This window comes from Saimiri boliviensis, chromosome Y (assembly GCF_048565385.1).
Source record: "Saimiri boliviensis isolate mSaiBol1 chromosome Y, mSaiBol1.pri, whole genome shotgun sequence".
Taxonomy (NCBI): domain Eukaryota; kingdom Metazoa; phylum Chordata; class Mammalia; order Primates; family Cebidae; genus Saimiri; species Saimiri boliviensis.
In genome coordinates, this window is record NC_133471.1 from 21,496,644 (window position 1) to 21,523,367 (window position 26,724).

Here is a 26,724-nt window from a genome sequence, read left to right on the forward strand (position 1 = left end):
ACTCCCGACCTCAGGTGATCCACCTGCCTCGGCCTCCCAAACTCCTACATTCTGAAAGGTAAAGTTTGCCCTAGGTAAGGCTAATGTCATTGCAGAAGCTTGAGCTCTAACCGAGGTTGAATGTCATCAACCAGGTCTGCCCTTCAGAGGCACAGGGTGCTCTGGAGTTGTCAGAGTGACGGAGACTGTGTGCCCCACAGCTGGTTCTTTCTGTGAATGAGCTCTGCTGAAGAGGTTCAGCCATCTGTGGGCCCCTTGGATCTGCACTGATGTCACCTCTGGCTTTGGCCAGAGGAATGCAGTGAAAATAGGTCAACATGACTGTGTTTTCCGTGGTTCACGCCTATAAATCCAGCACTTGGGAAGTCGAAGGGGGAGGATCTCTTGTGGCCAGAAGTTTGAGACCACCCTGGGCAACATAATGACATCCTATGTCTATTTTTTAAAACTTAGCAGGGTGCGCTGGCTCACGCCTGTCATCCCAACACTTTGGGAGGCCGAGGCGGGTGGATCATGAGGTCAGGAGCTCAAGAGCAGCCTGGCCAAGATGGTGAAACCCTGTCATTAGCAAAAATACAAACATTGGCCAAGCGTGGTGGCGGGCGCCTGTAATCTGAGCTACTCGGGAGGCTGAGGCAGAGAATTGCTTAAAACCAGGGAGGCAGAGGATGTGGTGAGCTGAGATCACACCATTGCACTCCAGCCTGGGCAACAGAGCAAGACTCCATCTCAAAAAAAAAAAAAAAAAAAAATTAGTAGGACATAGTGGTGCACACCTGTAGTCTCAGCTACTTGGGAGGCTGAGGTGGGATGATCAGTCCAGGAGTTCAAAGTTACAGTGAGCTATGATTGTGTCACTGCACTCCAGCCTGGATGACAGAGTGAGGTCTTGTCGCTAAAAACAAACAAGTTTTTTTGTTTGTTTGTTTTTTGTTTTTGAGACAGAGTCCCTCTCAGTCGCCCAGGCTGAAGTGCAGTGGCTCAATCTCTGCTCACTGCAACCTCTGCCTCCCGGGTTCAAGCAATTCCTTGCCCCGGCCTCTCAAAAAGCCTGAATTGCAGGAACCCCCCATCACGCCTGGCTAATTTTTGGTATTTTTAGTAGAGACAGGGTTTCACCATGTTGTTCAGGATGGATCTCGAACTTCTGACCTCATGATTCTCCTGCCTCAGCCTCCCAAAGTGCTGGGATTACAGGCGTGAGCCATTGGGCCTAGCCCGTACACACATATATATTTATTTAAATTCTGCAATGGACTTTTTTTTTTTTTTTTTTTGAAACGGAGTTTCACTCTTGTTACCCAGGCTGGAGTGCAATGGCGCGATCTCGGCTCACCGCAACCTCCGCCTCCTGGGTTCAGGCAATTGTCCTGCCTCAACCTCCTGAGTAGCTGGGATTACAGGCACGCACCACCTTGCCCAGCTAATTTTTTGTATTTTTAGTAGAGACAGGGTTTCACCATGTTGACCAGGTTGGTCTCGATCTCTCGACCTTGTGATCCACCCGCCTCGGCCTCCCAAAGTGCTAGGATTACAGGCTTGAGCCACCGCGCCCGGCTGCACTGGACTTTTAGAGGCTGTTCACCCCTTAGCTCCCTGGCTTGGAAACCTTCCGGGCTGCATATGCATAAGCCTGAGCTGCTCCGTAAAGGCTGACAGACCATTTGGAGCTAAACCGAGCCGCCCCAGCTGAGTCATCCAAACCCGTCCGCTCCTGGCCTCCTGGCAGCTGAGCACTGACTCATGAGTAAATCCAGCTGACACCATAGCTGCCTCGCTGAGCCAAACCCAAATAGCTGAGCCACAGAATTGTGATCGATGAAATGGGTATTTTTTTTTAGACAGAGTTTCGCTCTTGTTGCCCAGACAGGAGTGCAATGGCGTGGTCTCTGCTGACCGCAACCTCCTCCTGGCGGGTTCAAGCGATGCTCCTGCCTCAGCGTCCGGAGTAGCTGGGACTACAGGCATGGGCCGCCACGCCTGGCTAATTTTGTATTTTTAGTAGAGACGGTGTTTCTCCATGTTGGTGAGGTTGGTCTCGAACTCCCAACCTCAGTTGATCTGCACGCCTCGGCCTCCCAAAGTGCTGGGATGACAGGTGTGAGCCACCATACCCAGCCCCGGGTATTGTTTTAAACCACCACGTTTTGGGGTGGTTTGTGATGCTGCAAAAGCTAATCTCTGTGTATCTAATGACCTTCCCAAGGCTCCTACTTCCCCATTCCAAGACAGATGTTATTGAGAATTTGCCAAGTTTTCAACGCTCTGCAATGCACCCTGGGGGACACAAAATAAAGCATCCTCAAGGGCTTTAGTCTTTTTGGGGGTTGGAGAAAAGGAGGTACACACACACACACACACGTTCACTTCATTATCATTAACTGTTTCTCTGGCTTTCATTTCCATGTTTAATCCTCTTCTGGAGATTAACGCCAAACTGGCTGTGGTTTGCAGATTCTCCCAACATTTAGGGAACATCTTATTCGGTCCTGGTTGGCCATGTATGTGCAGACAGACATCCGACAGGATCACATGCACAGCTGCTTGAATTATAAGCCACGTATTGCTTATATTCTGTTACCCTAGAACCTTAAACAGGCAGTAAGAAATACACCGTATTTCTATTAAAAAAAAAATTGCAGGACATAGTGGTGCACGCCTGTAGTCTCAGCTACCTGGGAGAATGAGGTGGGATGATCGCTTGAGCCCAGGAGTTCAAATTTATAATACACATTTATAATACCACGCTTACAATACACTTCAAAACATCTATCTCTGCCCATCAACTCACAAGGAAGTTATTGACAGCCTTAATACTAATAAAACAACAACGAGGAAGTGAATCCAAGGCAGTTGACTCATAACTTGAAATTCAAAGAGCTCATCTTTGAACCTTTCTCTCCCTTCCAGGGTCAGATAAGGACACCTGCACATTCTGTTTGCAGCTTCTCTTCATCAGCAAATAAATGAACAGCGTTTCAGTTGACATGTGTGGCTGCAGGTGTACACGCATGTCTGTGTATGTGTGTGTGTGTTTATGCATCCAAACCTTTAACTCCATCGTGGGTTCTGGGTAATACTGAACCCTGATTTCAAAAAAGCCAACAGATTTGTTACTCAATGTAATTTTAAAAAACTACCTCTCCTCTACAGGAAACGTTCAGTCAACTTCAAAGTTAAAAATGGCACTGGACATGGTGGCTTATGCCTATAATCCCAGGACTTTGGGAGGCAGAGATAGGTAGATGATTTGAGGTCACGAGTTCAAGACCAGCTTGGCCAGCATGGTGAAACCCCCATCTCTACTAAAAACACAAAAATCACATGGCATGATGGCAGGTGCCTGTCATACCAGTTACTTGGGAGGATGAAGCAGAAGAATCACTTTAACCCGGGAGGCGGAGGTTGCAGTGAGCCAAGATCACACCACTGCATTCCATCTCGGCCGACAGAATGAGATTACATCTCAAAAATAAATAAATAAATAATAAAGATGGGAAAGCTTTTGGTTCCAGACAGGATTATTCCATGACACCCAAGGAAATTTAGATTTTGAAATATAACAAGAAATGGTAAAATGTACCACTTTTCCAAATTAGTTTTTTGGTATAATTTTTACAAATTGTAATTTTACGTATTTTTTAAAATTTCCTTTTGAAATGATTAAAGCGTCTAAGGAAGATGCAAGGACATAAGACCCACACGTAGAGTTTCATTTGCCTTTAACCCAACTTCATGTTCTATTATGGCTGGAGTGCAGTATCAAAGCCAGATCAGCAACACAGGTGCACGTCTTTCTTTTAGTTTTATTGTACTTTAAGCTCTGGGGTACACATGCACATCCCATAGGGTTGTCGTGTAGGTACACACATGCCATGGTGGTTTGTAGTCTCTGTACCCCTGTCACCGACATGAGGCATTTCTCCCAGTGTTTTCACTCCCCAGCCTCCCCGCCCCTGCACTGTCCGTGCCCCAGCCCCCCAACCCCTCAAACTACCCCAGTGTGTGATGCTCCCCTCCCCGTGTCCATGTGTTCTCATTATTCAACACCCGCCTATGAGTGAGAGCATGCGGCGTTGGATTTTCTGTTCTTGTGTCAGTTTGCTGAGAATGATCGTTTCCAAATTCGTTCAGGTCCCTACAAAGGAAATGAATGTGTTGTTTCTTATGCCTGTATAGTATTCCACCTTGTCCGTGTGCCACATTTGCTTTATGCAGTCTATCATTGATGGTCATTTGGGTTGGTTCCAGGTCTTTGCTATTGTAAACAGTGCCTCAATGAAGATACGTGTGCACGTGTCTGTAATACAATAATTTATCATCCTTTGGGTGTATACCCAGTAATGGGATTGCTGGGTCAAATGGGATTCCGGGTTCTAGACTCTTGAGGAATCGCCACACGGTCTTCCACAATGGTTGAACTAATTGACACTCTCACCAACAGTGTCAAAGTGTTCCTGTGTCTCCACATCCTCTCCAGCATCTGTTGTCTCCAGATTTTTTAATGAACGCCAATCTTACTGGTGTGAGGTGGTATCTCAATGTGGTTTTGACTGGCATTTCTGTAGTGATCAGTGATGATGAGCATTTTTTCATATGTTTGTTGGCCACGTAAATGTCTTCTTTTTTAAAAGTGTCTGTTCATATCCTTCACCCATCTGACAAAGGGCTACTGTCCAGAATCTACAAAGAACTCAAGCAGATTTACAAGAAAAAACCACAGGTGCATTTCTGATAACAAGGCTATGGACATCCGTCAGTTGTCAGAAGCGTAATCCACTTTAAGTCAACACATCTTCATAAACTCCAATATACAGAAAGCATTACAGAAGATTATTTATCAACCAACCCAGAAATATTTATGCAATGGTCAGGGCTCTGCTGGGTTCTGAAATACCCACAAATTGTTTTACAGGGTCATGCTGCAACATCTTCCATCTTGAAGGCTGAAGGAGTTTTTGCAGGCCAATGCTGAAAGGTCTTGTTGCTCCATGCATGAGCAGTATTAAAAAGCTGTGCTAGGTCTGGGCACAGTGGCTCACGCCTGTAATCCCAGCACTTTGGGAGGCTGAGGCTGGCGGATCACCTGAGGCCAGGAGTTTGAGACCAACCTAGCCAACATGATAAAATCCAGTCTCTACTAAAAATACAAAAATTAGCTAGACGTGGTGGTGCGCACCAGTAATCCCAGCTACTCGGGAGGCTGAGGCAGGAGAGTTGCTTGAAGCTAGAAGCCAGAGGTTGCAGTATCTTTTAGGAGGACCACAGTACAATCCACTGCAGTTGTCTCCAGTTCCTTCCAGTGGCTCTAGCAGACGTTCCTTTTTGCCTCTCCCAGCTCCTGGGGGCTCCAGCACCCCTGGGCTTGTGGCTGCATCACTCCAACCTCTGCCACCAACTCCATGTGGCTTTATTCTCTGCGCCTGTGTGTCTTCTTCTGTCTCCTAGAAAGGCACCCGTCATTGAATGTAGGTTCCACTCTATGCACGATTTTTGTTGTTGTTGTTGTTGTTGTTTTGAGATGGAGTCTTGCTCCATCTCAGGCTTTCCCGTCAAACTTCAGTCCCCCGGATTGGCCAACATTGCTTAGAAACTCGCAGGCATGAGCCCCTCTGAAACAGTCTCAAAAAATCAACTCCCAAGGCGGAAAGGGAACGTGGACGGGTGAAAACAGAACCGCCATCCAGGGATTCCGATTCAGCACAAAAATGAAATATGCCAGGCCACACGGCAAGGGCTGTCCCTGCTTGAAGGTCACAGGACTAAGAATAAAAAGTCTCTTCAATGGGGGTTCTATCCTGCAGACCTGCTGGGACAGGAAAATTCAACCCTTGAAAACAGATAGCCATAAAAGGCACTGATTTCTGGCCCTGAGTTCTAGAATGTTGCTCTTCTGTTTTAAAGGTCAAATTAAAGCTGTCTCATCTGAAGGCTTTTCACATGCTTTGGAATAAATAGAGTAAGAATAGATAAATACAGAAATAAATAAAACATCATCCTGGCAGAGGGCAGACTGTATTCCACATTATCCTCCAGAAGGGCAAATAAAATAGAGAGATGAATTTGGAGGACAATTTTCCTCACTTGAGCTTTCAATGCTTGTACGGTTTTGAACTGGGAGTTTTCACATAAAAACACGGGGCGTTTCCTACCATCAGCATTTTCTGCTGGGAGAAATAACTTTTTTCTCGTCTGTCTGCGGTGATGCTGTTGTAGCGCACGTTTCTGTTGGGAAATCCAGCTTCTTTTTTGTTTAATTTACAGAAGGGTGTTTGAAATATTCTTTATACTTGGCATAGGAGGATACTTTTAATGGACAGAAAAATTTTAATGTGAAGGAAATGTAAGTAGGGGAGGAGAAATACGAGGGAAAAAAAGAGCCTAAGAAGCAAGATACTGCAGCCAAAAGTCCCAGAAAATGTTTTGCAGTGGAAACCATTTCCTTTTCAGATGCCACTGCATGGAAATGACGGGAAGCAGAAAATGCCTCATTTTTAGTGGTACCCACAGGGCCAGCAGCCGTGGTGGATTTTATGTTCCGAGGCCACTTCAGGAGTGTGGTTGTTTAGTACGACGTTTGGACAGAAACGGAAGCCAAAGGAAGGAGGCGCCTCCAGTGAGGAGAGGTCTCAGGGGAGCCCTGGCTGGGCCGACTCCTCTGTGAGTCTCCGCAGCGATGCCTGGGGCTCGAGCCGGGGCCTGGGAAGCATGCGGTCAGCCCGGGTTCGGGGACGGTTCTTGCTGATCACGGTCACCACTGACATATGTACAAATCAAGTCAGGAAGCCCTTCACTAAATATGTGTGTGTGTGTGTGTGTGTGTGTGTGTGTGTAAATCACTAAATATATATGTGTGTGTGTATGTTTACCATCACTATATATATGTGTGTGTGTGTGTACGTCCAAACTGCATATGTGTGTCTGTGTACATACATCACTAAATATATGTGTGTGTATACCGTCACTGTATATACATGTGTGTGTATACATCCAGATTGCATGTGTGTGTGTATGTATACATCACTACATATGTGTGTGTATGTTTACCATCACTATATATACGTGTGTGTATGCATCCGGACTGCATATGTGTGTGTGTCTGTGTATATACATCACTAAATATATGTGTGTGTATACTGTCACTATATATACATGTGTGTGTATACATCCAGATTGCATGTGTGTGTGTGTCTGTGTATATACATCAATAAATATATGGGTGTGTATACCATCACTATATATACGTGTGTGTACACATCCAGATTGCATGTGTGTGTGTGTCTGTGTATAATTTCACTAAATATATGAGTGTGTATACCATCACTATATATACATGTGTGTGTATACATCCAGATTGCATGTGTGTGTGTGTCTGTGTATATACATCACTAAATATATGGGTGTGTATACCATCACTATATATACGTGTGTGCATACATCCAGATTGCATGTATGTCTGTGTATATACACCACTAAATATATGTGTGTATACAATCATTATATATACATGTGTGTGTATACATCCAGCTTGCATGTGTGTGTGTGTCTGTGTATATACATTACTAAATATATGTGTCTATATACCATGACTATACATACGTGTGTGTATACATCCAGACTGCATATATAAGTGTGCAAGTGTTTGAGACATAGCATATGTAAGAAGTGCAAATATAAGTTAAACACGGAGATACATAAATAGAGCTAGATACATGAGTAAGTGGATATAGACATAGGTCCATGAATGCATAGATACATAATATAGATAAATGGAGTGATAAAGAGGTCCAAATAGACGTATGGGTAGATGATTGATAAATAAATAGATATAGATACATGTATGAATATATAGATACAAATACAGATATATAGATAGAAAGAAGTGGATTCATGTGTAGACAGATAGATGGAGACAGATACACAGACAGGTACACAGATGGAGGGAGAGAGAGTAGGCGAATGGATAGGTAGATAGATGGGTTACAGATATGGATAGACAGATAGATGATAGATATAGATAGATAAGATAGACACAGAGATGAGAGAGAGAGAGAGACAGAGAGAGATAGAAATACATGGCAATCCAAGCGCTATGGCTCACTCCTGTAATCCCAGCATATTGGGAGGCCAAGGCAAATGAATCGCTTGAGCCCAGGAATTTGAAACTAGGCTGAGCAACATAGCAAGACCCTGTCTCTACAAAGAAATTTCAGAAGCAGCAGGACGTGGTGCCATACACCTATGGTGACGACTACTTGGGACGCTGAGGTAGGATTGCTTGAGCCCAGCAATTCGATGCTGCAGTGAGCTGTGATCACACCACCGCACTCTGGCTGGGGAGAAAAAGCAAGACCTTCTCCGTTAACAAAAAAAAAAGGAAAGAAATAGATAACAGATATTCAGATGAGTATAGGCAGATACCTACGGAGAAACATACAGACAGCTAGATCAATAGATGGGACAGAGAGAGGGTGAGAGAGAGAGACAGAGACAGAGACAGGATTTCTCGGACTCAGCCTTGTGGACATTTGAGTCTGAATCACTCTGTGAGGTGAGGCCGTCCTGGGCACTGCCTGGGAGGTCTCCGAGGCCGTGGGAATATGCTCAGGGCTGCAGTAAGTAACAGACCCCCCGCCAGAGTCTCCAGGAGGAGCCCACCCTGCCCACACCTTGATCTCGGACTTCTGCTTCCAAAACGGCCACAGCATGAATCCCACTTTTTTTTTTTTTTTTTTTTTTTTTGAGACAGAGTTTCGCTCTTGTTGCCCAGGCCGGAGTGCAATGGCGCGATCTCGGCTCACCGCAACCTCCGCCACCTGGGTTCAGGCAGTTCTCCTGCCTCAGCCTCCCGAGTAGCTGGGATTACAAGCACGTGCCACCATGCCCAGCTAATTTTTTGTATTTTTAGTAGAGACGGGGTTTCACCGTGTTGACCAGGATGGTCTCGATCTTTTGACCTCGTGATCCACCCGCCTCGGCCTCCCAAAGTGCTGGGATTACAGGCTTGAGCCACCGCGCCCACTTTTAAGCCACCAGCCGTGTGAAGCCTTGCTTTGCTACGGCATCCCCGGGAAACGTATGCAGGTGGGATGCAACACATTCAAATGTGCTTTCCAGCAAAGCCAGTGTGAGTGCATGTTCTTGATGACATGCTGCCTGCACCCACCTTCTTCTTCTTATTATTATTATACTTTTAAGTTCTGGGGTACTGGTGCAGATCGTGCCGGTGTGTTACATAGGTATACACGTGCCAGGGTGCTGGTTTGCTGCACATATCGCCCTGTCATCTACATTAGGTATTTCTCCCCAGGCTCTCCCTCCCCAATCCCCCACCGCCGCTCTCCCTTCCCAATCCCCCGCCCCCTGCTCTCCCTCCACAGTCCCCCGCCCGCTGCTCTCCCTTCCCAATCCCCCACCCTTGCTCTCCCTCCCCAATCCCCCAACCCCGCTCTCCCCCCATCCCCCGCCCCCCGCTCTCCCCCCAATCCCCCGCCCCCTCTCTCCCTCCCCAATCCCCCACCCCCAGCATCCCTCCCCAATCCCCCGCCCCCTCTCTCCCTCCCCAATCCCCCAACCCCGCTCTCCCTCCCCATCCCCCACCCCCCGCTCTCCCCCCCAATCCCCCGCCCCCCGCTCTCCCTCCCCAATCCCCCGCCCCCGCTCTCCCTCCCCAATCCCCCACCCCCTACTCTCCCTCCTCTTGTCCCCCATTCCCCAACAGGCCACAGTGTGTGATGTTCCCCTCCCTGTGTCCATGTGTTCTCGTTGTTCAACTCACACTCGCAAGTGAGAACATGCGGTGTTCGGTTTTCTGTTCTTGTGTTAGTTTGCTGAGAATGATGGTTTCCAGCTCAGGGTGGAACTGCCCTTTTTCTTAATCACGCTTTTCTAAGTGTAAGCAGCAGAATAGGGTTCTGAATGATTTTAAGTGAAAAAAAAAAAAAAAAGGAGACTTTATTGAAAGGCTATTTGGGCACAGGCAGGATTTCTAGGACTGCGGGTCCGGACCACAGACCCTAAAGCTCTTATACCCTCTCTTTGGAGGTTTGCAGGACACGTGACTTGTTTCTAGCCCAGAGGCTAGGGAAAAGGAGAATGTATATCACGCTTGTGATTACAGGACATGATGCAATATGATGCACCATCGACGAATGTGTACCCTCAAAATTGCTATGTGGACAGATAGGAACTATTTATCTGATAGATAGGAATTATCTACCACTCCCAAAGTGATGATGTCAGGAGGTGGACTCTTTGGGAAGAGATGAGGTCATGAGGTGAAGCCTCGTGAATGGGATCAGTGCCCTCATAATAGGGACGCCAGAGAGCTCCCGCTGCCCTTCCACCATGTGAGGGCACAGACAGAAGGTGCCATCTACAAACCAGGAAGCCCTCACCAGACACCAAATCTGCCCCACCTTGATCTTAAACTTCCAGCCTCTCGCACTGCGAGGAGTAAATAGCTGCTGTTTATAAGCTTCCGAGACTGTGGCGCTCTGCTATAGCAGCCTGAACTGATTTGAGAAAACATAGTTTTCTTAGCAAAAACCCTCTAGTCTCTTTCTCTTCCCCCTCTCTCTTGCTAGCACTGAAGAAACAACCTTCCATGAATAAGTGATCAGCTTGCAGAAGTCCACACAATAAAAACTCTGGAGCTGGACTGTCTCCAGCAAGAAACTAAAGCCTCACTCCTACAGCTGCAAAACGCCCCCTAAAGAACACACACACACACACACACACACACACACACACACACACGCAACTACAACACAAAATTTCCTTCAATAACCTCAAGAAGTTTGGAAATGGGTCTCACCCGAGTTTGAGCCTCTGATGAGATTGCAGCTGAGACCCTGACACAGAGCACCCAGATAAGCCACATGCTTGGGCTGTGGGCCCACAGAGACAGCAGTCAATCAATGCACATCATTTTCAAGATGCTAAGTTTGTTGCAATGCACTACGCATCAACAGGAAAATAATACAGCTGAAGAATCAGGCATGGGACCTTGCAGCCAAGCTCTAAAATCAAACCTGATTTTAGAGAAGAATAATCTGCAAGGATACCCGTCTGCTGAGTGTTAAGCATGAGTTCTTCACAACACCAGCTCCACTCAGTACCCCGGGTACTCAGTGTGGCTCTGCCATCTCCACCTCCAGAGAGACTTCTCCCAGTCACTACTCAACTGTGGCCTGAGCTCCCCATGGAAAGCCTGGCGGAAGAACATCTGGGTACCGAAGTCTGATGTCAAGGCTTCCCCCTGGCTACAAGCGAACCTGACTCTCGAATATATGATGTTGTTTCTATGCCCAGGTCCCTAGAGCACAGGATGTCCCCGACATGGCAAGATCGTCCAGATTCTCTGCCACTCAACCTGAGCAGGTGGCTTTGTTAAGTGCATTCAAACGACTGTAACAAAATACCATAAACAGGGCACCCTGCATCCACAGAAAAGTGTTACTCACCATTCTGGAGCCTAGAGGTTCAAGAGCAAGGTGTGGTGGATTCAGTGTCTGGTGAGGGTTTCCTACTCATAAATGGTGCCTTCTGGCTGAGTCCTTGTGTGGTGGAAGGGGTGAGGGACCAGCTTGCTGGGGTCCCTTTGAGAAGAGCACCGATTCCATTCATGAGGTTCCGCCCTCATGATCACTCACCTTCCAAAGGCCCCACCTCCTGGGTTAGGGTTTCAACACAGAAATTTAGGGGAAACACACACTCGGCTTATTGTGATCAAGGAGGAAGCCCTCTAACAACGCTGGGGGATTTATTGCTCATGGTCCTGGAGACTGGAAGCTCAAGACAAAGTGTCTGGTGGGGACACACTTCCTGGTTCATACACGGTGTCTTCTGGCTGTGATCTCACATGGTGGAAGGGGTGCGGGAGCTCTCGGGGGCCCCTTTTATAAGGGCACTAATCCCATTCATGAGGCCCCATCCTCATGACCTCATCACCTTCCAAAGCTCCCGCCTCTCAACACCATCACCTGGGAGGTGAGGACATCAGAAGAGAAATTTTGGGGAGATACAAACGTTCAGAGTACAGCAGACTTTACATGCTACTTCATAACAGCCTTACGATCTCTATATTTAAAAAAAAAAAAAAAAAGATCGCTGAACTCTCATGAAATTCCTTATCTGCAGCCCTTTGACTTGGGCATGTAATCTGTTTTCTAATATATCATTTAGAATGAGAGATTTGCATGTTTTCAGTCATAATTGGGTGTTGAACAATAAGAACACATGGACACAGGGAGGGGAACATCACACACCAGGGCCTGTCGGGGGTTTAGTGGGGGGTAGGGAAGGGATAGCATTAGGAGAAATACCTAGTGTGGATGATGGGTTGATGGATGCAGCAAACCAAGATGGCATGTGTGTACCTATGTAACAAACCTGCACGTTCTGCACACATACCGCAGAAGATAAAATGTAATAAAAAAGGGAAAAAATAGTAAAAAAGGAAGTTTGTCATGCCCTGGGACCACACCTTTTTCCTGTTCAGTGTTCTGACAGGTAGGAAGTCAGGAAACATTTGTTAATAACTGTGCATGGAGAATACCACGACTCAAGCCATCTCTCCCGTTTGCCTTTAAAATTGCTTTTTCTTTCTTGCTACTCCCTCTGCTGAAAACATTTAGAGGGGTATCACACAAAAATGTCCAAACCAATTAATGACTTTATAAATTCATATTAGAAAACATAACTTTTACTCAAGACGAATTAAAATATCTAACATGTAAGTTAACTTCTCTTTTCTAAAGGGACATTAAGTTTTAAAAGCATATCCTCACACTGCTCACACTGGGATGAGACACCCAACATCTGGAAGACATCGGTTCTCATCCGTTACATAACACATCATGTGTTCTGCATACCTCATGGTAGGCGGCTTGGGGACCGAAGAAACCCCATAAGGTTAGCACGTGTCTGCCTATTGCTCTCCTGGAAGAAAACACTAGGCCGGGTGAGGTGGCTCAAGCCTGTAATCCCAGCACTTTGGGAGGCCGAGGCGGGTGGATCACGAGGTCAAGAGATCGAGACCATCCTGGTCAACATGGTGAAACCCCGTCTCTACTAAAAATACAAAACATTAGCTGGGCATGGTGGTGCGTGCCTGTAATCCCAGCTCCTCAGGAGGCTGAGGCAGGAGAATTGCCTGAACCCAGGAGGCGGAGGTTGCGGTGAGCCGAGATCGCGCCATTGCACTCCAGCCTGGGTAACAAGAGTGAAACTCCGTCTCAAAAAAAAAAAAAAAAGAAAAGAAAAGAAAACACTTGCAAAGTCGGGGGAAATTTCAGATTTAATTTACTTCTTGTGATGACCAAACATGACCAAAAGCAACCACACATGCTCAATTTTCTCTTTCTTTGCGTTTGCAATTCTTCCTCAGTGAGAACATGGCAACTGCAGGTATATAACGTATAACAGACAGAGAACACCGGGGGTAGTTCCCAAAGAAATGATAGTGACACGGAATGGAAAAGCTGTTTGTTTCTCCCCCAGGGAGGTAACTCTGCCATTTTATTTTATTTTATGTATTTTTTTTTCTTTTTTTCTTTTTCTTTTTTTTTTTTTTTTGAGATGGAGTTTCGCTCTCGTTGCCCAGGCTGCAGTCGCGATCTCAGCTCACTGCAAACTCCGCCTCCCGGGTTCAAGCGATTCTCCAGCCTCAGCCTCCCGAGTAGCTGGGATTGCAGGTGCCTGCCACCACGCACAGCTAATTTTTTTGTATTTTCAGTAGAGACGGGGTTTCTCCATGTTGGCCAGGCTGGTCTCGAACTCCTGACCTCAGGTGATCCTCCCTCCTTGGCCTCCCGAAGTGCTGGGTTGACAGGCGTGATCCACTGTGCCCAGCCGGCTCTGCCCTTTTTTAACATTTTATCTCATTTTCGCAACCTCCCTGCTATGGACCGTATTCAGACCCTCATCGGCCTGGGCTCTTCCAGCATCTTCTCAGCACTGCTCTCCATGCTGTGTGTTCCGGATCAGCAGCATCAGCACCCCTGGGTGCTGACTGGAGATGCAGAATCTCAGGCTGTGTACCCCAGGCCTGCTCCATCGGAGTCTGCGTTTCAGCCAGATTCCCCAGTGATTCCTGCACCCAGTATAGACTGGGAATCCCGAGAGTCATCCTGGTGCTATGGAGCCCAAAGTTCCTGACACTCACTGTGTAACAGCCAATCACTTGAGGGACAAGAGGTTGGACCAAGAAAAGCATCTTGATGGCCGGGTGCAGTGGCTCCCACCTGTAATACCACCAGTCTGGGAGGCCGAGGCAGGTGGATCACCTGAGATCAGGAATTTGAGACCACCCTGGTGAACATGGTGAAACCCCGTCTCTACTAAAAATCCAAAAATTAGCTGGGCATGGTGGCAGGTGTCTGTAATCCCAGCTACTCGGGAGGCTGAGGCAGGAGAATCGCTTGAACCCAGGGAGCAGAGGTTGCCGTGAGCAGAGATCGTGCCACTGCACTCCAGCCTCGGGTGAGAGTGAGACACTGTCTCAAAAAGAAAAAAAAGAAAAGAAGAAAAACATCTTTACTTGGAGAGCCAGCAAGCCATGAAGATGGCAGACCCATGTGCTAAGGAACCATCGTTAAAGTCATGAGTCCCTTTTTTTTAACATTGACGAGCGGGAAGAAGGAGGAGATTGAGGGGAGGGGGCGACTGGTGACCGCAGACACCGGGGTATCAGTAGGGGCCCGAGAAGATTGCAAAACCTCTCTGTCCTTGGTCAGGTCACAGTGCTCCACAAATCTTCAACATAACACTGTTAGCTGTGCACACCCGTCTTATCGCCTCAGGGGTTAGTTTTGGAAAGGAACTCTTATCATCACTGCTTTCCAACGAAACTGAAACTGGAGTTCTTTCCATGATTAACCTGGCCGGGTACAGAAGCGCCTAAGGGCAGTTAGCTTGAGGAGTCAGAAGCAAGATGGAGTCAGCTATGTGAGATGTCTCTCCCTGCTACACTGGCAACCCATTCTATCCTCTTCCGAGAGGCTGTTTCGAAATGTGGGCATCTCCGTGGCTTTCAGGATAAAATCTAGATGCCTTTAGAACTAAGCAGGGTGTGGCCATCTGCTCAGAACCCTGCGTCTGGCTATCATGATAGTCTCACTCTCTCCTTATAATAAAGGTCCAAAAAAAAAAAAAAAAAAAACCCAAAACTGTGTTTTCCCTCCTTTTTCCTCTCACACAAGAAAGCAAACAAAATACAAGCAAGTAAGCAAGCTAGAAAGAAAGAAAGAAAGAGAAAGAGAGAAAGAAAAGAAAGAAAAAGAGAGAAGAGAAAGAAAAGAAAGAGAGAAAGAAAAAGAAAGAAAGAGAAAGAACGAACCATTGCCAGCACAGGGCACCTGCTCCTTTCTGTTTTTTCAAATCCTATCACCCCAAAAAACATCCCATCCACATAGTTCCTAAGACATAAAAGTCCATTTTCAAATCGTGAAATAAGTGTTTCTACAGGAAAGGCTTAGTTCTGCCTTTTTCTCTAAACGTGGGCGCCGAAATATGTGTTTATGTTTCTCGGGGGAAAATTCTCTTACAGCCTGACCCAATGAAGGTTCTCCTCCTGGGGGAACTCTGTGGGGCTGTTTCTTTGCTTTGGGACCTCTAAGAAGCAAACACATGCTGCAGTGAATCTGCAAAAGTAGCAGATAAAACGCGCCCACGCCCACGCGGTCTCCCAGCCCTGACCTCCGCCAGCTGCCTGCTTTGTGAGAGCCAGACCCTGTAGGTCACTGGGCTCGGGGCTTTTCCTGTGGGTTTTTCCGTTTGGCACCTGCTATTGTTTTCAATGTGTCCTTCTGCTGTTCTCTAAACTTGCCTTAGACCAAGGATGAGGTGGTGAAGTGGAGTCAGGCTTACTGTTGTCCTGTGGCTGTTTTAAAAACTATCCTTGGGAGAAAACACTTGTGAAGTCAGGGACATTGCAGACTTTATTTGCTTATTGTGAGGACCAGACATAATACCCAAAAGCAAGCAAACATGACCAACTTTCTCTTTCTCTCGCTTTTTTTTTTTTTTTACATTTACAATTCTTCCAGAACTGGAAAGTTTTAGATCAGCTGGCAAGTGGGTATCTTCAAAGCTACATGCCATTGCAATGGATAATTTGAAGACACGGCACAGAAGGATAACTGCAGAAATAAAAATAGTGTGCGTAGTGTGTTTAGTGTATCTGTGTTTAACCTAAGCCAGTCACAGTGACGAGGGATATTTTCTTTTCGTCAATACAACATGATGTTTGAAATATGTAGTCGTTACGGGATGGCTAACTAAAAGTAACATATTAGCATACATACTTATGGTTTTTTGTTTGTTTGTTTTGAGACCGAGTCTCGCTCTGTCACCCAGGCTGGAGTGCAGTGGCGCGATCTGGTTCACCGCAACCTCTGCCACCCAGGTTCAAGCGTTTCTCCTGCCTCAGCTTCCTGAGTAGCTGGGATTACAGGTATGTGCCACCATGCCTGGCGAATTTTGGTATTTTTAGTAGAGACGGGGTTTCACTGGTCACTCTGGTCTCGAACTCCTCACCTTGTGATCAGCCCGCCTCGGCCTCCCAAAGTGCTGGGATTACAGACGTGAGCCACCATGCCCAGCCAGAGCCTGTTATAATCATTTTAATGGGCAGTGCCTCCATCACTGCTGAAGTATGAAGTAGGAGAGCCCAGCAGCCACAAAGTACTCTGTGCTATCACTATCCATGTGTATTATGTGAGCTCCCACAGCAGGCACCGTGGCGGGTGGGGAAGAAGACACACATAGCCCCCCAGGCCCTTGAGTCTCCTTGTCCCCCTGCTGCCCTATCTCAGTGCACATTTCAGTGGCATTCCCCTGGACTAGCAAGAGGTAAATACACTTCGTTGTCCATCAGAGATTAAAAAAAAAAAAAAAAAAAGGATCCCCAGCCAGGCGCGGTGGCTCACACCTATAATCCCAGCACTTTGGGAAGTCAAGGCAGGTGGATCTGTGAGGTCAGGAGTTCAAGACCAGCCTGGCCAACATGGTGAAAGCCCTTCTTGACTAAAATACAAAACTTTGCTGGGTGTGGTGGCGGGCACCTATAATCCCAGCTACTCTGGAGGCTGAGGCAGGAGAATTGCTTGAACCTGGGAGGCAGAGGTTGCCGTGAGCTAAGATCGTGCAATTACACTCTCAGTGCATGGTTAAGTGACATCCCCACGGACCAGCAAGAGGAAAATACACTTTTTTGTCCACCAGAGATAAAAACCAGGTGTGGAAGCTCACGCCTGTAATCCCAGCACTTTGAGAGGCCAAGGCAGGAGAATCGCTTGAGGTTAGAAGTTTGAGACCAGCCTGGCCAACACGGAGAAACCCCATCTGTACTAAGAATACAAAACTTAGCTGGGGATAGTGACAGGTGCCTGAAATCCCAGCTACTCAGGAGGCTGAGGCAGGAGGATCGCTTGAATCCTGGAGTTGGAGATTGCAGTGAGCCGAGATCGTGCCACTACACTCCAGCCTGGGTGACAGAGCAAGACTCTGTCTCAAAAAGACAGAGAGAGAGAGAGAGAGAGAAAGAGAGAGAGAGAGAGAGAGAGAGAGAGAGAGAGAGAGAGAGAGAGAAGATGGGAGTGGGGCTGGGAGTTTCCTTGAGGAAACCAGCATCATTAGTTAGTTCTCACATTGCTATAAAGAAATAACTAGGAGTGGATAATATATAAAGAAAAAAGACTCTGTCTCAAAAAAATAAATAAATAAGAAAGAGAAAAACGGGCCCCAGAGCCTCAGGAGATCCAGGGATTGAAACTGCAAATCCACTGGGCAAGGAAGATGATGCCTCAGTATCCCAATTCTTCAGACCATCTTATCAGTGACCAACTTACTAGCTTCTCCCGGGAACGCTTCAGAAATCAGCTGGTCATGATCCCCAGTGCCAAATGCCTGGCTCCTCAGAGATATATGAAGACCCGGATTCCCCTTTTGATGGGGGAGACATCTCCGTCCACCCAGTGGACAGCACAGACAGCTCCTCGCACCAGAACTGCAGGGCAAGGGTAAGAGCCTGCCCAGTGGCGGAGGGGGTGGAGGAGGGAATGTGTAAATGTGTCTGCAGACAGGATGTAAAAGACAAAGAATTTGAATTGACTTTTTGAAAAACTGGCATGCGGTCGCCTCGGCAAAGCCGATTCCCACTCAGGAGACAGCGCCTACTCAGTGTGCCTGGAACAGGCATCTCTGTGTCAGGAAGTCACTGCTGCCGGCAGGGGCAGCTCACTTGGCAGAGACGAGAGGGTAGGATGAAGAGTGAAGGCATTTCCAGTGTGTGGGCTCCCACAAATGACTTCCACAGAGAAACCCTGAGGCCCATCTTGGGTCTGAAGTGCGGGTCAAAGGGGCAGAGGGGAGGCAGGAAGGGGCTCCCTGGGAGGCTTGGTGGATGACAGAGAAACACACACACAGATGAGGAAAAGCCTTGAAGCCACAGTTTGAAAAACAAGGTTGCAGATTTGGCAAAGGTCACATAGGACAGGAAGCAGGCAGGGATCCCTGATTAGAGATGTCTGCACTGGCATTTCTCTTTGTCCTGGCCACCAGGAGAGAGAAAAGACAGCTTCAGCCTGACTCAAATGAAAGGTGGCTCCGTGGGTCAACATTTAATTTTCCCCTGATGAACAAAAAAAAAAATTCTAGCTTTCATCTTCATATAGCTACCCTTCTCTTTGCATTCATCTTTGCATCTATCTATATATCAAGCCAGCTACCCACATCCGTCCATCCATCCACCTATCTACCTATGCACGTATCCACCCATCCATGAAGGTATTTATGCATGCATGCATCCATCCATTCAAGTATCCACTTATCCACCTATCCATCTATCCATCCATCCACTCACCTACTCATCCCCCTAACCATCCATCCATCCATTCAAGCATTCTTCCATCTGTCCATTCAATCATCCACTTATCTATCCATCCATTAATCCAGCCATCCACCTACTCATGCACTCATCCATGTAACCATCCATCCATCTATTCAAGCATCCATCCATCCAGCCATCCATTCCCTCATCCACCAAACCATTCATCCATCCTTCCATCTATAACCCAGCTATTCATCAACACATCTATTCACTGGTTCATCTGTCCATCTACCCATCCATCCATCCATCCATCCATACATACATACATACATCTGTCTATCTACCTTTCCACCTACACATACCCAAACACCTGTGCATCCATGTATGCATCTACTCATCCATCAAACACTCATCCATCTCTCCATCCATGCACCTGTCTACCCATCTACTCGGCCATTCACTCATCCATCCATCCATGCATCCACCTATCCATCCAACTATCCATCTACCCATCCACCCAAACATCCACCCAAATACCCATCTATCCCTCCATTTCACCTACCAATTCATCATCCATCCATGCATCTAACCATGTGTCCATCTTTCCATCCATTTATCTATCCATCTATTCACCCACCTCTCCCTCCCTGCTTCTCACTTTCCCTCAGTTCCTGCAGATGGACACCTAGCCATCTCTAGACATCCACGGAGCCATGAGACCACGTCATTCATGCACAGCCTTGCCTGCTGTTTTGTAGCCAGACAATCATGAATGGGTGGCAGAGTACCTACAGCAGGGTGTGAAACCTAGAGCCACTGGAATTGGGCACATTTGTGGGAATGTCCCTGGAGTCCTTCCTTTGTGTCTCATTTCTTAGAGGACTCAGGGATTGCAGTACCTGCACTATTTATCAAGTCTCTCTGCTGCTGGCTTCTGTTCAAGGGAGTTAGGAGAAACTTCAGCAGTAAGTCTGTGGAAAGCCTTTCACTCACAGCCCCACAGAGATTAAGATGCAGGTCTTAATTGAGACCTTAAATAATAATTATTATGTGAAAATAGATCAAAGCAATATCTCTGCCTTGCAACATATTAGGAGGCGAAAATTGCATATTATATTTTCTAAAGACACAAACACTGTTTTCCATTGGGCAGAATAAAATCTAGAAAGCAAGACCACGTCTGAGTTACTTGAAGGAGCCAGATAATGATGCAGATTTATGTGCCTGAACCGAGGCCCCAGAAAATCTTATCTGTTTACGCTGCTCCCTGCTATGCCAGACTAGTATAATTCCAATGTGCTACTTGCCAGGGGTCCAGGAGGGGAAATTGAAGCTGATTCATCCCTAGAATATCAGGGCCATAATCTAGTTGCAAGCACAGACTTTGCGGATGAACGTCTTGATATCTGAATTTCACTTCTGCTGTCTATTAGCAGTGCATGGGTGAACATGTCACCAGTCTGATTGCCAGTTCCTTGTACAATGGCAGCGATCATTCTTACTATTAGGTTTGGTGCAGATTTGGTTTTGAGACAGAGTCTTGCTCTGTCTCTTTCTCCCTGGCTGGAGTGCAGTGGCTTGATCTCAGTCCCTGAAACCTCTGTCTCCCGTGTTCAAGCAATTAATTCTCCTGCCTCAGCCTCCTGAGAAGCTGGGATAATAGTAGCCACCCGCCACCACACCTGGCTAATATTTGTATTTTTAGTAGAAATGGGTTTCGCCATGTTGGCCAGGCTGGTCTTGAACTCGTGATCTCTGGTGATCCACCCTCCTTGGCCTCCCAAAGTCCTGAGATCACAGGCGTGAGTCACTGTGCCTGGCTGGCGCAGATTTTTTTAAAGTGCCTGCAAAGCACCTTCCATGTAGAAAGGGCTCCATCAAGCAGCATGGCTGTTATTATAAATTTCATTCCTGCCCCTAAAGAGGGAGTTCTTGGCAAGACATCCCCAGCCCCTGACTTGTGCACTGAGCCTGCCGATGCTCAGTAAGTGGCAGGAAATAAGACCTGCTACTGGGACCCTGCTCTGCACCAAGGTGCCAAGCTGCTGGGGCGATAAAGCCAGAGAAGCCAGGCAAGGTCTGCTAAGCCAGCTGACTCACCATGAAAATCATCTACAGAGAGCGCTCGTGTACCTGGAACTAAATTCTGAACCTATGCATGAATTAAAAAGAAAAAAAAAAGTCTGGAGACAACAGATGCTGGAGAGGCTGTGGAGACACAGGAACACTTTGACATTGTTGGTGGGAGTGTCAATTAGTTCAGCCATTGTGGAAGACAGTGTGGCGATTCCTCAAGGACCTAGAAATAGAAATCCCATTGGACCCAGCAATCCCATGACTGGGTTTAGAGGGATGTCTCAGAGTCTCATGGGATATTTTTCCATGTTCTTGGTTTTGCTCAAGACCCAGAACCTGATTTTGACTAGTGCAAAAGCCACCAGAGTTACCAAGATTAGGAGGAACATGATTCAGAGCTGAAAGGGAACGTAAGAAACCCGGCCCAGAGGCTGAAGAGTCAGTAGATGTTAATTTAAAACACAGCACATTCTTAGCATCGGGTGATGTGCCTGCAACTGAATGAATGATGAAACGGTGTGTGTGTTTTCATGTCTTTTTCAATATCTTTTTTTGTTGTGTTTTTTTTTTTGAGACGGAGTTTCGCTCTTGTTGCCCAGGCTGGAGTGCAATGGTGCGATCTCAGCTCACCGCAACCTCCGCATTCTGGGTTCAAGCGATTCTCCTGCCTCAGCCTCCTGAGTAGCTGGGATTACAGGCATGGGCCACCATGCCGGGCCAACTTTGTGTTTTTAGTAGAGACATTGCCTAGCATCTAATGGGGAAAGCAGAAATTTAAACAAAACTGTCCACGGGACCTAAAAGCAGTGCTGTGGTCAGAGCAGTGGTGAGCAGGTGAGGCTTCTAGAGGCTTACAATGTGATCAGCTTGCATCAAGCAGGGACACAGATGTGAATCCTTAAGGGGAAGTGACAGGTGAGCTGGCAGTTGAAAAATGAAGACAGCACAAGGTGCAGGCAGAAGGGAGTTTTGTGTAGCAAGTGTGGCATGTGCAAAGGGCCTGTGGTCAATGGAACTGAGCATCCCAGAGGGCCCAGTGAGGAGGGAAAGAGGAAGTCAGGCCTGGTGTGGCATGGAGGGGAATGAAGCTAGGCCACAGTTGATCAGGCTGGTCTCAAACTCCTGACCTCAGGTGATCCGCCCACCTCGGACTCCCAGAGTGCTGGGATTACAGGTGTGAGCCACTGCCCTGGGCTCTTTTTTCAGTATCTTAAAGGCGAAGTCACACCAGCAGGCGAGAGTGACCACAGAGCAAAACTGTTCCTGTGGCAGGAAACCCTTCCAGGATGCCTGGGAGCTGAACAGGTGGTGGATGACGGTGCCGGCGCTGCAGAGAAGTACACAGCAAGCATTCCCGGTGAGAGGCAGGAAACAAGGCCGGGCACAGTGGCTCTCGCCTGTCATCCCAGCGCGTTGGCAGGCCGAGGCAGATGGATCAAAAGGCCAAAAGTTCGAGAGTAGCCTCATCAACATGGAGAAACCCCGTCTCTACTCCACATGCAAAGATTAGCCGGGCATGCTGGCACGAGCCCGTAATCCCAGCTACTCGGGAAGCTGAAGCAGGAAAATCGCTTAACTCAGGAGGTGGAGGTTGCGGTGAGCCAAGATCACGCCATTGCGCGAGGACAGTCAGTCCTCAACCTTGGAAAGGGCCCTTTGACCATCCCCAGGATCCAGCCTCGCTTGCCACGTGCGTTGTGCCGGGTCCCTCTGCTTGCCCCCAGAGAGCTCCCTCCTGCCTCCCAGCTCCACGTCTCTCAGATCCTGGCTCTGATCCCACAGTGCTGTTGGTTCGACTTACACACCCAACGCTAATGGAACTGTTTCTCGGAGTGATGAATCGCAACGTTCATTCCATCTGAGCTCATCAGAGTCTGCTGGGTTGCCCAAAAGAGGGTAGTTAAAGGAACTAAAAACCCTAATCTTTCCTTGAAAAGAAGGCAGTGACACGACCCGGGTCCACCTCCCGGAGCTTGGGAAGCTTCTCTGTTAGTCTCAGTTGCTTTCAGGCATGGTCCTGCTGCATATCCACTACAATGTGCGTCTTTCTCTTTTCTTTTTCTTTTGTTGAGATGGAGTCTCCTTCCGTCACCCAGGCTGCAGTGCAGCGGCTCCATCTCAACTCACTACAACTTCCGCCTCCCGAGTTCAAGCGATTCTGTACCTCAGCCTCCCAAGTAGCTGGGATTACAGGCATGTGCTACGACACTTGGCTGAATTTTTTTTTCTTTAAGACTGCGTCTCACTTTATCGCCCAGGCTGGAGTGCAATGGTGCAATATCATTTCACTGCAACCTCCACCTCCCAGGTTCAAATGATTCTCCTGCCTCAGCCTCCTGAGTAGCTGGGACTACAGGCGCACATCACAATGCCTGGGTAATTTTTGTATTTTTAGTGGAAATGGGTTTTCACCATGTTGGCCAGGCTGTTCTCAAACTCCTGACCTCATGCCTCAGCCTCCCAAGTAGCTGGGATTACAGGTGTGTGCCACCACGACCGACTAATTTTTTTTTTTTTTTTTTTTTTTTTTTTTTTTTTTTTTTTTAAAGACTGAGTCTTGCGCTGTCATCCAGGCTGGAGTGCAGCGATGCGATCTCGGCTCACTGCAGCCTCCTCTGCCTCCTGGATTCAAGTGACTCTCCTGCCTCAGCCTCCCAAGTAGCTGGGATCACAGGCATGTGCTCGCCGAGGTAATTTTTGTATCTTTATTATTAAGACCGAGTCTTGCTTTATTGCCCAGGCTGGAGTGCAATGGCACGACCTCAGCTGACTGCAACTTCTGCCTTCCAGGTTCAAGCAAGTCCCGTGCCTCAGCCTCCCGAGTAACTGGGATTACAGGCACGTGCCACCACGCCTGGCTAATTTTTGTATTCTTAGTAGAGATGGGTTTCGTCATGTTGGCGGGGCTGGTCTTGAACTCCTGATCTCATATGAGCTGCCGACCTCAGTCTCCCAAACTGCTCCCACTGGGCCCTGCCTGTCTTTCTCTTTATATGCAGATGGCGCCCTCTCCTGGTGGGAGGTTCTCAGTGCCTGTGTCCAAATCTATGACTCTAGAGGTTGAGACGTCCCCAGCACCCCCCCTTACTTCTGCCAGAATGGTGTCCTATGACCACCTGTTCCAGCTACTTGGCTCACTTTGACGCAGACCCTCAGAGATGACGTCCTCCCTCGTCAGGCTCCCAGATCCCATCAAATGTCCTAACCCGACGCGGCCGGTACACTCCTGATCCCTGGACATGCCCTAATTCTCAGAACCTGTGCCCTTTTAGGACAAAGAGCAGTTTGCAGATGGGATCCAGGTACAGATCTTAAGATAAGGACATTGTTTCAATTCTCCATGGAATCACACAGGGCTTTTATGAGAGGAAGGGAGATATTCAACCACAGAATTAGGCAATGTGAGGCTGGAAGCAGAGCTCAGAGTGATGTGCCTTAAAGGTGGGGTCACAGCCAACGACATAAGGGCGGCAGGTGCCTTCTAAACACTCAAAAGCAAGGAATAAATGGTCTGCTAGAGCTTTTGCAGAGATTGCAATCCTCCCAACACCTTGATATGAAAACGGTGCAATCCATTTCAGACTCCCGACCTACGGAAGCACAGATAAGAAAATACGCCTGTGGTTTTCAGTGTTGGCAATTTCTTCCCACAGCAATACACACTTCCTCACTTTATCCTTCTTCATCAGCCCACTCAGGAATAAGGCTCCCTCCCTTCTAAACGGCGTTTATCTGCAGTGTGTGAGCAGTGTGAAGACAGGTGTCACGATGTATATTTTTGGTTTTGTTGTTGCTGTTGTTTTTAGAGATGGGGTCTCACTATGTTGCCCCATCTGGCTTTGAATTCTTGGTTGCAGGCGATCCTCCTGCCTTAACCTCCCAAAGTGCTAGAATTACAGGCATGAGCAAGTGTGCCCAGCCTATATATTTTCTCTTTTTGACAACCTGTATCTCTCTTTTTTTTTCTTTCTTAAGACAGTCTCACTCTGTCACCCAGGCTGGAGTACAATGCCGTGATCTCGGCTCGCTGCAACCCCTGCCTTCCGAGTTCAAGCAATTCTCCTGCCTCAGCCTCCTAAGTAGCTGGGATTACAGGTGTCCGCCAGCACACCCGGCCAATTTTTGTATTTTCAGTAGAGAGGGTTTCACCACGTTAGCTCTGGCTAATGTCACAGTCCTGCTCTCAAGTGATCCTCCTCTGTCAGCCTCTTGAGTAGCTGGGGTTCCAGACATGAGCCACTGCACCTGGCCTTTGAATACTTCCTAGAACTAAGTCAGTGGTCTGTTTCTGCGATTCTGCTCGCTCCTTTCCCCACAGCCCCTGTCCTCCTCCTCCTCCCATTTTCCCACCTCCCCACGCTTCACCCTTCCTACGAGAGTGTCAGCAGCCATGCGCCAAAGTGCGAATGAGTCTCGGCTGGAAACGGAGCTCCCGTCTACTCTTTCTGTTGCTACGCACTCGGGGTGGTGGGCAAACATGTGACAGAAAATAGGGCAAGTTACAGATGATAGTCTCGAACCTATTGGAAGGCCAAAAGGTTTTACTGGGGCAGGCCGAAGGCAGCTGCTCATTAACATTAGCATAGGAAGGCCGGGCGCGGTGGCTCAAGCCTGTAATCCCAGCACTTTGGGAGGCCGAGGCGGGTGGATCACGAGGTCAGGAGATCGAGACCATCCCGGTCAACATGGTGAAACCCCGTCTCTACTAAAAATACAAAAAATTAGCTGGGCATGGTGGCACGTGCCTGTAATCCCAGCTACTCAGGAGGCTGAGGCAGGAGAATTGCCTGAGCCCATGAGGCGGAGGTTGCGGTGAGCCGAGATCGCGCCATTGCACTCCAGCCTGGGTAACAAGAGCGAAACTCCGTCTCAAAAAAAAAAAAAAAAAAAAAAAAAAATTAGCATAGGAAAGAGAGAGCCGATCAAAGGCCTCACCCCACACCCATTTCTCTCCACTCTCACTGGTCACTCATGAGAATTTTGTGCTGGGTTCTCCCCTCTGGGGAAGGTGAAAGGGGAATCATCCATTAACAGTGTTTACTCTGAGCCCCAGAACCTAAAGCTTCTATCATTTGTAAAATCATGTTTTTAACCATGTGAATTATCCACAAGTGTATTGACTTAGAACCTCTGTGATGAATAAATGTGCGGATGGACAGAGGGTCTGGGTCTACGGGTTGCTTTTGCCCCCTGAAAGCAGCCAGCTGCCATCCCTGGCCCACTTGTATCACTGTAACGGTGTGAGAGTGCGTTCATCCATCCGCCCTTGACTCAGGGTCTGCAGGGCAGACTTCCTCAGGTGCTGAGACCCACGTCGCGACTCTCCTGAGCTCCTGGAGCTGCTGTTACAGGTGCCCGTCCTCCCTTTCGATCCCCTTTACCTTCTGCCATTCCCCCCGTGACGGTGGGCCCCACCTCAGGCGATCCCCTAATATCCCCGACGTCCGTCACCACGTCTGTGCACCCCTTCAGCACTAGCTTCTGTGCTCATAGCTTCTCACGGTCTATACCTACGAACTGACCACTGCCCTTGAATTGCTGCGTTTGCTCTTTCCTGGGATCTGAAAAAGCTGGAGAAGGACAGGGATTTTCCCTCCCCCTGTTTGCTGTGGTGTGACCACCCCCAGACCCCCCCTCCCACACACACACACACACACACACACACACTCCCTTCCCATGCAGGCCTGGAGAGTCTGCCTAAGTACCCCACTTCATGACTGCATATCATTGTGATTCATAAAAAGCGATGTGCACATCCTCACCCTCATAATCTAGAAAAAGGGTCTTATTTAGAAGGAAGGTCCTGGCAGACATAT